This window comes from Chiloscyllium punctatum, chromosome 29 (genome assembly GCF_047496795.1).
Source record: "Chiloscyllium punctatum isolate Juve2018m chromosome 29, sChiPun1.3, whole genome shotgun sequence".
NCBI lineage: Eukaryota > Metazoa > Chordata > Chondrichthyes > Orectolobiformes > Hemiscylliidae > Chiloscyllium > Chiloscyllium punctatum.
This window is the reverse complement of record NC_092767.1, coordinates 78,173,261-78,179,260: the sequence shown is the minus strand read 5'-3', so window position 1 is coordinate 78,179,260 and position 6,000 is coordinate 78,173,261. Positions and strand designations below refer to the sequence as shown.

General features: G+C 46.7%; 1 protein-coding gene across 5 annotated transcripts in view; it reads left to right on the top strand.

Annotated features, from left to right (window-relative positions):
• Positions 1-5,466: 5,466 nt before the first annotated feature.
• The window catches only part of LOC140454640 (BRD4-interacting chromatin-remodeling complex-associated protein-like), a 119,357-nt gene continuing 118,823 nt past the window's right edge, over positions 5,467-6,000 (top strand). For all 5 annotated transcript variants that reach the window (XM_072549549.1, XM_072549552.1, XM_072549547.1 and 2 more), the window contains exon 1: positions 5,467-5,858. The gene's annotated coding sequence lies outside the window, so the exon portion shown is untranslated. The remainder of the gene's footprint in view (positions 5,859-6,000) is intronic.

Sequence of the window (6,000 nt, the reverse complement as noted above, 5' to 3'; positions counted from 1 at the left end):
ATACAGCTCCAGGGCTTCTGCAACATGTCCCTGGCCTCAAGGAGTCCCCATTCTGGGTACAGCAGTGATAACCCCACCAGGAGTCCATGGAAAGGAAGAAAATGTACTGTAGCCAAATTTGCAGATGACGCAAAAATAGGTGGACAGGCAAGTTGCAAGAGTGATATAAACAGTTTACAGAGAGATACTGATAGCTAAAGTAAGTTGGCAAATGGTGTACAATATGGGAAAATATGAAGTTGTTCATTTTGGAAAGGAGAACAAAAGAACAGTATTTTTTAAATGGAGAGAAGTTGTAACACAAAGTGATTTGGGAGTATTTGTGCGTGAAACACAGAAAACTGGCACACAGGTGCAGCAGTTTATCAAGAAGGCTAATGGAAAGTTTCAAGGGAGTTCATGTAAAAGAATAAGGAAGTCATTTGGGCGGCACAGTGGCTCAGCGGTTAGCACTGTGGTGTCACAGTCAGACCTGGGTTCAATTCCGGCCTCAGGTGACTGTGTGGAGTTTGGCGGGCATATTCTCCCTGTGTCTGCGTGGGTTTCCTCCAGGTGCTCTGGTTTCTTCCCATAGTTCAAAGATGCACAGGCTAGTTGGTTTGAACATAGAACATTACAGCGCAGTACAGGCCCTTCGGCCCTCGATGTTGTGCTGATCTGTGAAACCCATCTAAGCCACACTGTTCCATTTTCATCCATATGCCTATCCAATGACCATTTGAATGCCCTTAAACTTGGCAAGTCTACTACCTTTGCACGCAGTGTGTTCCATGCTACTACTACTCTCTGAGTAAAGAAACTACCCCTGGCGTCTGTCCTATGTCTATCACCCCTTAATTTAAAGCTATGTCCCCTCGTACTAGCTATCACCATCCGAGGAAAAAGGCTCTCACTGTCCACTCTATCTAATCCTCTGATTATCTTATATGTCTCAATTAAGTCACCTCTCAACCTTCTCTCCAATGAAAACAGCCTCAGGTCCCTCAGCCTCAAATCCCTCAGACTTTCCTTGTAATACCTTCCCTCCATACCAGACAACATCCTAGTAAATCTCCTCTAAACCCTTTCCAAACCTTCCACATCTTTCCTATAATGCGGTGACCAGAACTGCACACAATATTCCAAATGCAGCCACACCAGAGTTTTGTACAGCTGCAGCATGACGTCATGGTTCTGAAACTCAGTCCCTCCACTAATAAAAGCTGACACACTGTATGCCTTCTTAACAACCTGTTTGGCAACTTTTAGAGATCTATGCACATGGACACTGAGATCCCTCTGCTTATCTACACTACTAAGAAATCTTACCATTAGCCCAGTACTCTGTGTTCCTGTTGCTCCTTCTAAAGTGAATCACCTCACACTTTACCACACTAAACTCCATTTGCCACCTCTCAACCCAGTTCTGCAACTTATCTGGCTGTGCTACATTGGCCATAGTGTCCAAAGATGTGCAGGCTAGGTGGATCAGCCATGGAAAATACAGGATCTGGTTTGGATGCTCTTTGGAGTGTCAGTGTGGACTTGATGGGCCAAATGGCCTGTTTCCACACTGTAGAGATTCTATGATTCTGCAACTGTACAAGGTGCTAGTGAGACCACATCTGGAGTATGTGAGCAGCTTTTGTCCCCTTATTGAAGGAAAGATGTTAATTGAGGCAGTTCAGAGAAAGTTCACTCAGATGATCCCTGGTATTGAGGGATTATCTTATGAGTAAAGGCTAAACAGGTTGAACTCTACTCACTGGTGTTCAGAAGAATGAGAAGTGATCTCATTGAAACATTGATCTCATTGATTGTTCAGGGGCTTGACAAGGTAAATGCTGAAACTATGTTTCCCCTCATGGGAGAGTTGAGGACCAGAGAGCACAATCTCAGAATAAAGGGGCACCAATGTAAGACTGAGCTGAAGAGAATTTTCTTTTTTCAGACGGTTGTGACTCTTTGGAACTCCTTGCCACAAAGAGCTCTGCAGAAGATTCCTTGTGTCTCTATAAAGCTGAGATAGATTTGTGATTAGCTAGGGAATCAAGGGTTACATGTAATGGGCAGGAAATTGATATGAGGAATTTCAGATGAGCCGCAATCCAAATGAGTGGCGGAGCAGGCTTGAAAGGCTGAACAGTGTCCTCCTGTTCCTATTTCTTATGTTCTTAATGAACAGAGCTCCATATGTGCAAAAGATTTTTATGTGCTGTATTAGGCCTGGATTCACAAGCATACTTATTCTCCTGAAGTAATGTCCAGTGAAGAAAAGTTTTGCAATTTCAATGCCATCTTTTGTAGTTTCTTCACAGCACAAAATTAACACAAATGTATCTACTACCTTATTAGCCACCTTTGTTTAAGACCCATCAATGTGGGTAAATGGATATTGGGTCTACAGAGGAACCTCGATTATCCGAACGAGATGGGAGGGCACTATTTCATTTGGATAATTGATTATTCAGTTAATCAATTCAGTGCCTTTCCTCTGGGGCTTGGAGTTTTCTGTAAAATCTGCTCCGTGTTCAGGAGATAAGGCAGCATCACAGAGTGCCCTCCCCCCCCCCCCCCCCCCCCCCGCAACACTCTTCAACACACTGACCTGCACACCCCCAAACCCCTCCAACACCGGCCCCCACCCACCCAAAACCCTTCCAACACCGACCCCCCCAACCCTGTTCAACACTGACCCGTGCATCCCCCAAACCCCTCCACCACAGCCCCACCCCCCCAACACAGTTCAACACATCGCCCCCACACACCCTCCAAACCCCATCCAACACCGCCCACCGTGTCTGCCCTCCAACCCCGTTCAACCCATCCAACACCGCCCCAAACTCTATCCAACACCACCCCCCACCTTCCCCAAACCCTGTTCAACACTGCCCCCATCCGCCCCCCCAAATCCTGTCCAACACCAACCCAACCCACCCTACAACACCGGCCCCCAATCCCCCCAACTCTGTTCAACACACCAACCCACGCACCCCCAAGCCCCAACACCACCCCAACCCCCCCCAACACTGTTCAACACACCGCCCCCCGCCCACCTTCCAAACCCAGTCCAACACCACCTCTCTGTCTGCCCCCCCCCATCCGCTGTCCACACCCCATCCAACACCACCCCCTGCCCGCTCCCAAACCCCATCCAACACCGGCCCCCCCGTCTGCCCCCACAAACCCCGTCCAACACCACCCCCGCCCACCCCCCCCAAACCCTGTCCAACACTGCCCCCGCCCGCCCCCTCTCCGGGGCCGCCAGACTGAACATCAACAACAAAACTGCTACTACTGCTACTACTACTGCTTTTTGGGAGTGAGTCTCCAAATAGCACGTGCACAGACGCACACAATGTTTTACTGCAACCTTTTGACAGATTCCACCTTTGCTCTGTACAGGACAATGTCAGAGAGATTAGCTAGGGAAGGGGAGTTTGGAGTACACCCATGTGTAGAACTCCAGGGAAAGTGTGGGAAGAGAGAGGGCGAGAGGTCAGTCATTTAGAGACATGCCTGCACTCCCATAAGGACTGTTCTCAGCAGCACTTTTAATCACTGTAAACAAAAGACGTGATCAGTGTTGGACACACATCTTTGATGTAATATTTCTGCCGGGACCTCGAGATCTCCTTCAGATAATCTGATTTTTGGATAATTGGTATTCGGATAATTGAGGTTCCCCCATGTATGCTGTAAATGGTTAGTCTGAATTTTCAGGGAGGAGATAGTGAGGTCTGCGGATGCTGGAGATCAGAGTTGAGTGTACATTGCTGGAAAAGCACAGAAGGTCAGGCAGCATCCGAGGAACAGGAAAATCGATGTTTTGGGCCGGAGCCTTTCATCAGGAATGTGGCTGGGAGCCTCAGGGGTGTGGTGATAAATGGCAGGAGGTGAGGCTGTGATGAATGTAGCTGAAAGTGCAATAGGTGGATGAAGGTGGGGGTAATAGTGATAGGTTGGAGGGCAGGGTGGAGTGGATAGGTGGGCAGGAAGATGGACAGGAAGGACAGGTTTTGAGGGCAGTGTTGAGCTGGAAGATTGGAACTGGGATAAGGTGGGGGGAGGGGAAATGAGGAAACTGGTGCAAGGGACATTGGTTAGGTCATTTTTGGAATATTGCATGTATTCTGGTCTCCTTCCTGTTGGAAGGATGTTGTGAAACTTGAAAGGGCTCAGAAGAGATTTACAAGGATGTTGCCAGGTTTGGAGGATTTGAGTGATATGGAGCAGCTGAACAGGCTGGGGTTGTTTTCCCTGGAGCATCAGAGGCTGAAGTGACCTTACAGAGGTTTACAAAATCATGAGGGGCATAAATAGGCTAAATAGACAAGGTAACTTCCCTGGGATGGGGGAGTCCAGAACCAGAAGGCATAGGTTTAGGGTGAGAGGGAAAAGATGGGAAAGAGACCTAAGGGGCAACTTTTTCACACAAAGCGAGGTGTATGTATGGAATGAGCTGCCGGGGAAGTGTTGGAGGGTGGTACAATCACACCATTTAAAAGTCATCTGGATGAGCATATGGATAGGAAGGGGTTAGAGAGATATGAGCCAACTGCTGGAAAACAGGACTAGATAATGTTAGGATTTCTGGTCAGCATGATCAAGTTGAACCGAAAGGGTCTTATTCCGTGCTGTACAGCTCTATGACATTAAAGCATAATTCTCTATGTCTACAATCACAGCATTTTGAATGAGACCAAGAGTGACCAATATTTATCAATCTCTCTCTCACACAGATTTATTTTGGTATATCACGTAAGCTTGGTGGGTGCTGCTTTGCAATACTGACAACATTGCAAAAGTACTTAATGAATGTAAACTTCTTTGGAATGTCTTTGTTATACACTACGTTAAGTGCGTTAATATGTCTGAACACTAAACATAGACACCTTTACAGGAGCACATTTTCCTACTTATTTAATGAAGATGTAGTATGCCGGATTCTGGTGGTAGGGAAACCCAGGCAGCTACATGACTTATCAAGACAACAACCTCCTTGTTCCGTTCTTATCGCTTTACCCTTTCCTTTTATACTTGAGAGAACCTACTACAACCCAATCCTTGGACACTCACAGATTCAAAAGCAGCCAATGAAGGTTGGTGTCAATTTTCCCCGGACCTCCCACCTCCTTATTAATAAGGGAACGTCCTTCAGGTAACAATCCAATTAAATCCGTGGGTAACCCCTGAGACCGCGCCCCATTGAGTGACGCTATCACGTGTGTTGTCCAATGAAAACTAGATATCAGTCCTTTGGCCCAGTAGCCAATCAGATACGAACATTAGTCAATGGTTCGCTAGCCAATTGGAAGGCCCTATTGACCAACAAAGTGTGGAGCCTCAACCAATTAGAGGTGGGGCCAATCAGAATCATGAAACGTAGCCAATCGGAAGCGATCACTGCGCTCATAGACATGCATTGACCAATCAGAGGCTATCCTCGATCTCTGGCTCTCCAGGTATTGATTTGGCACCCGAAGGACCCCGTTCGGCGGCGACCAAAACCTGCCTCGATTTTATTTTTAAAATTGAAAACGAAAATAAAATTAGAGCAGAAAATCAGTGTGAGAAGAAGATTGGTCGAAGAATTAAAATCTGAATTTAAAATTACAGAAGGGGGAACTAAGGAAGGAGTGGAGGATAGCTTTAAAATAAAAATACACAGGGAAATGAAAAAAAACCCTGTGAACTGGGAAGGCTATATTTTTCTGTCCCACCTGAAGAGGTGTTTTGGTTGAAAGTTTGAGAATGTGATTGTGGTATTTCTGGTCAGGAGTGTGTGGGAACAGCTGTTGTTGTTGACCTCCCTTCAGTCATGTTAGCCCCTGATGTGATGGCGAGGAAACCCCGTTAGGCAGGCGCTCTTCATGACGGTGAGTTCCTTTCGAGTATTACAAATTTCTCTTAAATGTCTTAGCCCTTATTTTCTCTCTCCCCCTCCCCTTCAAATCTCCCTCCTCCTTCGTTACCATAGAGGGAGAGAGAGAGAAAGAAAAAGGGGGAGGGGAAACGACA